This window comes from Aethalodelphis obliquidens, unplaced genomic scaffold, assembly GCF_003676395.1.
Source record: "Aethalodelphis obliquidens isolate GAN/ISIS:26980383/991018 unplaced genomic scaffold, ASM367639v1 scaffold1, whole genome shotgun sequence".
In the NCBI taxonomy this organism is placed as follows: domain Eukaryota; kingdom Metazoa; phylum Chordata; class Mammalia; order Artiodactyla; family Delphinidae; genus Aethalodelphis; species Aethalodelphis obliquidens.
In genome coordinates this window covers 49,351,370-49,362,418 of record NW_020837945.1, presented here as the reverse complement: position 1 = coordinate 49,362,418, position 11,049 = coordinate 49,351,370, and the positions used below count along the sequence as shown (strand labels likewise).

Below are 11,049 nucleotides of genomic sequence, written 5' to 3'. Positions count from 1 at the left end.
TTTTAAATAAGGAAAATGTTATGTAAAAATCCAAATTTTGGCCTTATCTTGAAAAATTGGAAGACGGGGCAACACTGAGCATAGTCCTGAAGGTGATGCTCAGACCTGGAGCAGCAACAGTTTTTGGGTTTGGAGTGTTTGCTCAAGGTCCCCCATGCCCACCACTTCCTATTCTCCCTCAAATCTGGATCCCTTATCATTCAATTTTGTAATTCTCCATATGATTTTAATGGCTATACATATAATATAGCAATTCTACAATAAGCAATGTAATCATAAAATCTGTGTAAAACTTTACAGTTACTTCCTTAGGAAATTGCTCAGAAGTGTAACATATGTGTCAAAGGATATTCTCATTTAAAACTTTAATTCCAGGAAAATGAATATTCATTCATTTTAAAAATTAATTAATTATTAATTTAGAATGTATGAGAATGCCTATAGTCTCTGAATGGACTGGAATATATGAGAATGCCTATGGTCTCTGACTGTAACCAATAAGGAATATCAGTAATTAGCCTTTCCTACTCTAATGGATGAAAACCAATAGCTAATTATTCTTCTAATTTGCATTTATTTAACCAAAAATAAGGTTAGCCCTTTTTTCATGTTTATGACCATTTCTACAGTAAGTTGTCTATTTACATCTCTGGACATTTTCTCATCATTTCTTAGTGATTTATAAAATATCTTTGTGTATCAGAGATATTAACTGATAGTACCTATCAGTTTGTCATCTATTTTTTAAATTTATTTTATTGAAGTATAGTTGATTTACAATGTTGTGTTAATTTCTGCTGTACAGCAAAGTTATACACATGTATACATTCTTTTCATGTTCTTTTCCATTAAATTTATCACAGGATATTGAATATAGTTCCCTGTGCTTTATAGTAGGGCCTTGTTTTTTCTCCATTCTATATATAATAGTTTGCATCTGTTAGTCCCAAACTCCCAGTCTACCCCTCTCCCGCCCTTCTTCCCCTTTGGAAACCACAGGTCTGTTTTCTACGTTTGTGAGTCTGTTTCACAGATAAGTTCATTTGTGTCATATTTTAGATTCCACGTATGGTATTTGTCTTTCTCTTTCTGACTTACTTCTCTTAGCATGACAATCTCTATGTCCATCCATGTTGCTGCAAATGGCATTATTTCATTCTTTTTTATGGCTGAGTATTCCATTGTGTGTATGTACCACATTTTCTTCATCCATTCATCTGTCAGTGGTGTTTGTCACCTATTTTTAAGCATTGTTTATGATGGGCATTGAGAAGGGTTGTCAACATAGAGACTTACAATGTTATGTTATGTTAGTCTTATTAATCTTTATAAGGGCCAATAGAAAGAATTAAAATATTGATTAGGTACCTTTTTTCTTTCAAATATAACAAATTTACCTTTTGTTATGAAAGTAATATGTCCATTGTTTTTAAAAATTCAACAGGATTGAATACAGGAATATTTAAAGAAGAAAGTAAAATTAACTCCAAATCCTACCATCCATAGTGTCTATATTTTAAATATTACAGAAAAAACTTTCTCTGCAAGTTTATTGAGCCCCTTGGAGAAAAATGAATGTATATCTTTATCACTATCTTTGCTAAACAGAGGAACTTTGCTGGTAAAATTTGGCTCTACTTTTAACCACCACAATGTAAATAACTTGGCTTGTTTATAAAGTAGCCACACAGGGGCAGCTTTCTAATCTTTCACCCCGAAATCAAGTGGCAGGGCTGTTCTTAGAGATGGCCAAGCCATATAGGGCCTTTGGATCATCGGTGGCTCATCAATGACCAAGTACACAGGCCAAGTAGGAGTTTCCCCCCTTTTCTGGTGGACTTTCAAGGCTAACAGTCAAGGACACTCACCTTTGTCTGCTTTTTCGCTAGTCTTCTGAGCACATAGCGAATGGGCCATATTAGGGAAAGTGAGGCCTAGGTATCAAATAGCAATAAAAGTCTAAATGGTGTATGAGGACAAAAGGCCAGCAGCCTTATCCCGTACCTTCAATGCCTAACCCCCTGTCTTCTTTGGAGACTTTATTTTTTGTTTATGTCTATAGTCTAATCATTTTACATTAAAGAACCCAATGAGTTTAAACTCAATTGTCATTTCTCTAAATTCATTTATAAACTCTATTTCTACTTCTCTAAATCCATTTGTTGGGAGTACACATATTTGATACAGGTACAACTGTACAAATATTCTATTATGTGTTGTTCATTATTCATCTCAACAATCTCTTATGTACTTTTCAGTGACCAAAAGAACCCCCAGAGCTTTTATTTCTAGTGGCTTTGTAGCATTCTATCTTCTTAAAATAACTTTTTTGATTATTTGTTTTGCTATTACTTTCTTCCTGAACACTTGAATTGCTCTCAATGTTATATCCTTTTAAATTCAAGACAAGTCTGTACGAATCACGTTTTGGTTGTTTCCTTTGAGTTTATTTCCTTGAGTCGTAGGCCCGAGGTTAAACGTTATAAACAGCTTTACAACTCAAGTGAGTAGCACTTTCGGTGAAACAACTGTGGTCTCATCATGTGATCTCCTTTCATCAGAGTTAGTTTCATTAGTACTAATGAAGGAATAAAGAAGAATTTCTCTGGTGGGAACCACTCAGCTGTGACAGCCACCCTTGGCCACTGCCGAAAACCCATTGACATTTTGCTCAAATTCCCTCAGACCTGGGCCCTGCAAAAATTTCTCAAAGGTGAGTCTGACCCATTCACTCAGAAAGAAAGAGCTTCTCTGTGGGCAGCTGTCCTGTTTGCCAACCTCAACACGTTGCTCCATCACAAGGCCTCCAATAGACTAAGTAAGTGCCTTAACCCCAAAGCAGACAGCAGACACTGCTCTGCAGTTCCGCACTCAACCACAAAGACATCAGGTTGCACTCTCTGGAGTGTGCCCTCCTTACCCAGGTCATCCATGAGCAGTCTGGCCAGGGGCCTGGCCTCTCTGGAATTTGTGTAGTGTATTTTGTGAATGCTGCCAACCCTGCCCACCCTTCCTATAACACCCAAGTCCAAACACCATGAACTCCACTTCCCTCAACCAATAAATATCTTTTGGGAGCATTTACTTCCACGCTTGGCCCCTAATCAATTCTCAACATAGTAGCCAGAGTGATCCATGTAAATGTAGATCAGATCATGTCTGTCTTGTGCTCAGCACACTCTACCCTCCCCCAAAGTCTTCCCAAACCAAAGGACTTTCAATGGCTATAAGGCCCTCTGCAATCTGGCTCCCTGTCAAGTATATGACCACTTCTCCTACCTCCCACTCACTCTGCTCGAGACATGCTGGTTCTCTTGCTACTCTCCAGCACATCAAACTCACTCCCACCTCAGGCTTTCTGCCCTCGTTCTCTCACAGAGAGAACACACTTCCCCTAGAAAGCAATCAGCATACCTCACTCCCTTCCTTTAGGTATTTGGCCAAATGACATATCTCAGTGAGCCTTCCTTGAACCAGGTTGAAATTGAAACCATACCCCTCTTTCCACTTACTATTCTCCTTTCCTGCTTTTATTTCCATACCATTACTACACATACCCACTATATTACAATTATACATACACCTATGTGCTTATAGCCAGTCCCCACCACCATGCCCTAAGGTCCATGAGAGCAGAGATTTTTGTCTGTTTTCTTCACTGCTATATCTTCAGTGACTCCCAGGCTGACTCACTGGCACATGGCGGTCATCCAACACGAAATTTTTGATGAATTACTACAGGCCTTGCACAATGCCAGGCACTAAGGAGATACAAAAATTTACAGGAACAACCCCCATCCCCCAGAAACTCTTGGTTTAGTTGGGAAGTTGGATAATTGCTAATACCTTATAAAGTCAGATTTCTAAGGCTGACACCCTAGAAACTACTTAGTTCCTCCCAGACACTGTGACTGCACCTAAGAGGAGATGCCTCCCGGAGGAGGGTATTTTATGGGTTGTGGTTTTGTGGCCGAACCGCCTGGTTTCACATAGACACTGCTAGCTTGGACTAAAGCTAAAAATATTTTAGCTTTTTTTTTTTTTAATCCTCATTTGTGCTTTTTCTATGCACATTTTTTTTTATTAAAATGGTAGAGGATAATAATTTTCAATCTTGGATTATATGCAACTTTGAGTCAAACAGGCCCATATAACAAAGTGTCTAACTGAACTTTTAGAGAGAGTTTCTCTTGATTCAAAACCATACCTAGAACAACATTAGGATGACTACTATTTAAAAAAACAAAACTAAACAAAACAGGCAATAACAACTGTTGGAGAGGATGTGGAGAAACTCGAACTCTTGGGAGTTGGTGGGAATATAAAATGGTGCAGTCATTATGGAAAACAGTATGGCAAAAACAGTATCCTCAAAAAATTAAATGCAGAACTACCATACGATGCAGTATTTCCACTTCTGGGTATATACCCCCCAAATTGAAAGCAGGATCTCAAAAGAGATATTTGCACCCCCATATCCATAGCAGCATTGTTCACAGTAGCCAAAGAGTGAAAGCAACCCAAATGTCCATCTACAAATGAATGGATAAGTAAAATGTGGCATACACATACAATGGAATATTATTTGGGCTTACAAGGGAAGGAAATTCTGACATATGCTACAACATGAATGAACCTTGAGGACATTATGCTAAGTGAAATGAGCCAGTCACAGTGTATGGTTCCACTTACATGAAGTACCTAGAGTAGTCAAACTCATGGAAACTGAAAGTAGAATGGTGGTGGTCAAGGCTAGGGGAGAAGGGGAATGGGGAGTTGTTTAATGGGATCGAGTTTCAGTTTTGCAAGTTGTAAAGGTCCTGGTGATTGACTGCACAACAGTGTGATATACTCAACACTACTGAACCATACGCTTAAAAATGGTTAAGATCGTAAATTTTCCATTATACATATTTACCACAATTAAAATTTTTTTCATTAAAAAAACACCTAGAAAAAGATAAGAATCTCCCTGTTGGACATTTAAATACCTGGGCACCAACTCTTTCTTGTGCAAGCACATCGGTCTCAGTAGATCAAAACAATTTTTTTAAAAGAAGGAAAAACATCAGCAGGTATTAGATGGTCTACAGTGGGAATACCACAGTAATCTAAAGTTTCTCTATATTCAACCCTTCCTCCATTTCCTGAAATGATTGTCTTCTGATGAAATCAATAGTCCCCAAGTGAGGAGTGAGCTAGAGGATACTTTTCACACTTAGGATTCACCATCTACTGATGTAGCCTGTCACAAAGTATAACTGGTTCATGAGAGACGGTGCCTCCAAGAGATGAAATGGTTAAGGAACTAATGATATGGATCTTGGGGCTTAATTAAAGACTGACCGGTGAATAAGATTTCTTCTCATTGCAGGCAGAGGACCCAGCATGAGGAAGACAGAGAGGCCTGACAGGGAATAGTGTATGTGTCAGCATTGGTTTCAGTGAATACTTTGGTGTTTGTAGCCATGAGCATGCATAGGAAGGACTAGTGATAGAAGAGAACATTCTATTCATTATCTTTGGGAAAATTATTTAATCTCTCTAAGCTCAGTTTTCTCATTTAAAAAGTGGAGATAGAACTGCTAACCTCACAGAGTTGTTGCAAAGGTTAGATGAGATTAACTGAAATGTCCTGTTATACTGACTAGCCCATGAGACACATAATAATTGTTAATTATCAGTATTATTCTGGAAATCATGAAAGATCTCATGATCCAAGGCAAAGAATTTTAATTATAGCCTGTAAAAATGAAAAGCCAATAAAGGGTTTTTTTTTATTCTTTAAAAAAAAACGCTTAAGAGCAGTATGACTAGATGTACATTTAGAAAAAAATATTCAGGTGACATTTTAGAAATGGACAAGATCACGGAGCAGTAAAGGAAGGGAGACAAGTTTGGAGCCTGGTACAAGTTCCAGGTGACAAATAAGGAGTGTGCGAACAAAGGTAACTGACCAAAACATCCAAACGGATCATGTTTATTCTCAGTCAGCAGGAATGGGAATATTCAAGTGAGCATGGGAAAGGTTTCTTTTTGTTTATTTCTCTTTGTGTCTCCCAAGAGGAAAAGAGATAGCAGTAAAAATAATAAACAAAGTTTTCCTGCCCTAGGCCCTATAAGCAAGTAGCCAAGGTCTATAGTGCTATGCAGGGAGCAAACTGACTGCAAGTTCTTCTGAAACTGAACTTCCCAGAGCCTGAAACATACAGGCATAGGACATAAATACTGGGGAGATTCCATCACTGAGAAGATTCTCGTTGAATTATTCACTCTCAGCTAAAAGAAGAAGCTGCTTCTGGTTAAACAGTGAAATAGATTCCCAGATGGATCTGGGTATTTGAAAAATCTTTTGTATAATCCTATTTAGATACAACAAGGATTTTAAAAATATTTTTACTAGCAGTACTCTTTATTTAAATTAAATCATGCACAGATCAACAATATATAAAAGACATGAAAGTCTTGAACTGTTTTTGACTAAATATGGATATAATACATTTGAGGCTGGCATGGAGAAGATGGGTGGGAAGGAAAGAAATTTCCTCTCAACAGCCTTCTCCACGATCCTTCTAGAAACCAGTTTGAAAACCACTTATGCACAATGAGCAAAACTTTTACCCTTGCACAGAAGGCAGCTTTTTCAGTTTGGAGTTTGAATGATGCCAAATAGGAGTGCACAAGTAATAGAGTGAACTTTTTTTTTTTTTTAACATCTTTATTGGAGTATAATTGCTTTACAATGGTATGCTAGTTTCAGCTTCACAACAAAATGAATCAGTTATATATATACATATATTCCCATATCTCTTCCCGCTTGCGTCTCCCTCCCTCCCACCCTCCCTATCCCACCCCTCCAGGTGGTCACAAAGCACCAAGCTGATCTCCCTGTGCTATGCGGCTGCTTCCCACTAGCTATCTACCTTACGTTTGGTAGTGTATATATGTCCATGCCTCTTTATCGCTTTGTCACCGTTTACCCTTCCCCCTCCCCATAGCCTCAAGTCCATTCTCTAGTAAGTCTGTGTCTTTATTCCTGTTTCACCCCTAGGTTTTTCATGACATTTTTTTTTTTTTTAAATTCCATATATATGTGTTAGCATACGGTATTTGTCTCTCTCTTTCTGACTTACTTCACAATAGAGTGAACTTTTAATATATTAAGCGTATATCCCCACCCATGCCACCTCTTTGTTTTCTAGACTTTACCTAGGAGTCAGATAACATTAAATCCTCAGGGTCAGAGCCAAAGCAATCACAGCCAGAGAACAAAGAATTCTAGTCACATAGGTTCTGGTGATACACATTTCAAGCCTCAAATTATACTTCTGTAAATCCATGTCATAAACCATAGCTTTATGAAATGTGGTTTTATAATTTTTTTAAGTCTTTATTGAATTTGTTACAATATTGCTTCTGTTTCATGTTTTGGTTTTTTAGCCACAAGGCATGTGGGATCTTAGCTCCCCGACCAGGAATCGAACCTGCACCCCCTGCATTGGAAGGCAAAGTCTTAACCACTGGACAGCCAGGGAAGTCCCAAGATATGGTTTTTTAAAATATCAAAAAATAATACTTTTAGAAGAATTCTAAACTTATCAGCATGAAAAATAAGTTTAGAAGAAGTCTTGCTTGGTCACTTAAAGAGGAGAATAAATGCTAGTTAATTCATTAATTAATAATATTTCTGAAATCAGAGAAGTCATGGGCATTCTGACCGCTTCGCCCCATTCCTATCCCTTGAGAGTGGGGAGGAAAGAATGACCAAAGTTCCATTAGCTCTGGGGAATTCTGAAAGCTGGGCCTCACTTCCCATGCACCAAGGGAAGAGACAACACACCTAGCACAGATTTTGATACATTTATCCCACCATCAATATGGTCTGGCAACAGTAAATTTAAAACAGTTTAGGGAGAGAGGCACTGCAAGGCTGGGTCCCAAAGGGCCATGAGAAGTATCTGAAAGCTTCCTGTGCCTCCAAGAGGAGCATGGGAAGTGGCCAAATGAGGGCCCCAGTATTGGAGCAGGAATTTCAGGCTTATTTCCCTGAACTAACCAAGTCAAAACCTTAAATGACTTAGTAATCACTAATTTAACTGAATTTACCTGATGTTTTCTGCCGGTGGAGATGGAGCTTTGAGGTAAAAAACGAATTCAGTTATAAGAAAATAAAGCAAGCACATTTTGTGCAACTGAATTTATGACTTGTGGAAATCTGTACCCAAACACTAATAAAGAATATTTTTGCTATCAAGAATCCCAATCTATGCTAGAAGTTAGCTTTATTAAAGCATCTTCAGATGGATCATAAAATTTAAAAACAGAGATATACAGTAGTTTCTCCATAAGGACAATAACAGAACCGTATTTTATTACAAAAACCCTTGGGGGCAGATGAGTTTCTGAACTCAAGACTATTTTAGATTTTATACAGGTAATATGTAATATTATATATTACCCCAGCAGGGTCTGGGATAGCACATCACAATCAATCAGAATATGAATATACACACTACATGAGATAAAAACTACAGATAAAGACAAGTCAGTGCAATTCAAGTTTTGTCTCCAATTTGTTTCAGATTAGTCTAGGTTTTGCTACTAAATGAGTTATTTAAAAGCTTTCAGTTTTCAGAGCATCTTGAATTTAAGAATTGAAGATAAGGGATTATGAATCTGTAGAAAATTTCATATGGTTCAGAGAAGGTATCAAAACAAAGTGAAACTTGAGTTGCACCTTGAAGACTTGGAAGGACTCTAAAGGGGAGAGAAGAAAGACATACAGACAGAAGCAATGACCTGACTACAAGATGTAAGAGAGGACAAATATGTCTAGGAAATCCAAGTAAATCAGATTGGAAGGGTTGTGGTAAGACCTAAGATTTTAAAGGTAGGAAGAAGGAGAAGATAGGAGAAGATTTTGGAAGGTCAGGCTAAAATTAGAGAATTTTTGTAGAAAGCACTCAGAGGGCACAGTGACTTTCAATCTAGAGAGAGTCGTGATTATTGGTACACATGATCAAGTGCCAAGAGCTGAAAGCTTCTATGACAAGATACAACAGCAAGGGGAGAAGCAGGAGGCTCACACTGGTCCTGTCCCAGAGACCAGTACCAGACAAGATTCTGTACAGTGTTGAAGGGTTTGGTCATCTTCAACCTCTGTTCAGAATACACTCAGGACCAAGACTTTAAGATGAAACAGCAGGATGTCTCAAATGGCAGTCAACAGGAACCAGATGTCCCCATAACACAGAAAACCACTGGAGGAAGAAAAGGAATTCATATTTCATTAGTTTCAATACAATTACAGGAGTACCTCACACGTGGTACTTATTGTTTAACTGCTGTTTTAGTTAGGAGAGGTTGAAATCTAAAACATTTTATTTCTTGCTCAAGTTCCATGGCCAGCACTTGTCTGTGGAATTCTCTCCTGTCTACAGTGTCCCAGAAACTTCAGTTGACAGAGGTTCTACCATCTTGTGCCTACACCAGCTCGAATGTGTGGTGTCCCAGTTTGCCTTGGCCCAAAAGAGACATGTGTCTTTTCTACTTTCTATCTATTGATGGCCCCAAAGGAGGCTAGGAAATGAAGGGAAACAGAATATTTGGTGAGCGCTAGCTAAGTCACAACTGACTTATCTTATAATAATTTTATAGATTGTTTTATAGATTTTATAATAATTTTAATTTTTTTAGAAATAGATGTCTCAGGATAACTTTGTGGAATATTGAAGAAAATATAACTTTACTTAGCATTAGTTGTAAATATATTCTTGCTTTGCTTATAAATCCGCACATTGTGAATTTTACTGAAAATTCTTTCCATGCCAAAATTCAAGACATAAATTAGACAATACTGAAATAATTCAGCAAATTTTAACTCAATAAAGTTTGACATTACCTTGTGAATTTTATATTTGCTTGGGTATCTATCCCTTACCCCAAGACTTATTATAAAAGCAATTGCTTTATTTACCAAGAAATAGTATTTATCTGTAAACCTTTTCCAATCAAGAAAATGTTCAATGATTATAAAGTGGGCATATGATGTTTTTTCTTCACTTTTCCAGATAGGAAGCAAATTCAGTCCAGGGCAGTGGTTGGGGGTAGACATCATCTTGACAATCAGAACTATGATTTGGAAAGATTAATCTGATGCCAGTATTCCAAATGGGCTGAAGATTGTAGGTAAAGAAAGCAGATAAGCAGCTAATAAAAAGTTCAGCTGTGAAGTAATGATTGTGTGCCATTTCACAAAAGAAATACTTCATGAACAGGAACCTTCTTTCAGGCTAAGACAGGGACAATTCAGCCTATAGTGTCTAAACTTCATTAGGACAGAGGTTACCATGCAGAGATGATGTCTTGGGACCACTGGATCTTCCAGCTTCCCTTTCCATTTCATTGGTGCCTTCCCTTAAGTCAGAGGAGATAAAGCTGCTGTGGCACTGACTGTGCCACAACCACAGGCCCTGACTCACACTATTGGTAAACAGAGTAGAAGTACTGTCACAAGGCCTGGGGCTTGCTGAGGAGGAAGCCTGAGATAATAAACCCCAGAGCTTAATTTAGAAGAACACTTACAATGATAGGCTTATGAAATAGCACTTTACTGCCATTAACCAAAAAAAGAATGTGGTGGCATTTCAAAAAATATAAACTTTGTGCTCTTTTTCATTCATAGATCACCTAAAGATGAAAACTTTAACTGCGGGGAAGCAACCTTGCTAGTTACCAAACTTTACGGCATTCTCAATTTTTGGCAGAGGCATCCACTTTATTTATCTTACCTGTGGTCGGAAATAACCATTGGTTATTTGGGGGGCGGGGGGGTTGTCTGTCTGTTTATTAGTTTAATTTGGTTCTGTTTTAATTGGTCTTGAAGTTAACGTGCTCAAGAATTTGCAGTAGAAAGAAGTTCTATGAAGGCAGCAGATTCTTGATTTTTTTTTTCCTTCTCTAAGATTCCCCATTAAATGCCCACATTCAACCCAATAATAATTAGAGGTACAAAAAAGAAGTGAAGAGTAAGCTCAACACGGTAAAATT

The 11,049-nt window shown here is 37.8% G+C and overlaps 1 long non-coding RNA gene across 4 annotated transcripts in view; it reads right to left on the bottom strand.

Annotated features, from left to right (window-relative positions):
* Positions 1–8,259: 8,259 nt before the first annotated feature.
* LOC113619196 (uncharacterized) overlaps positions 8,260–11,049 on the bottom strand; it is a 111,506-nt gene continuing 108,716 nt past the window's right edge. For all 4 annotated transcript variants that reach the window (XR_003432325.1, XR_003432324.1, XR_003432322.1 and 1 more), the window contains exon 4: positions 8,260–9,260. This is a non-coding gene — a long non-coding RNA (uncharacterized LOC113619196). The remainder of the gene's footprint in view (positions 9,261–11,049) is intronic.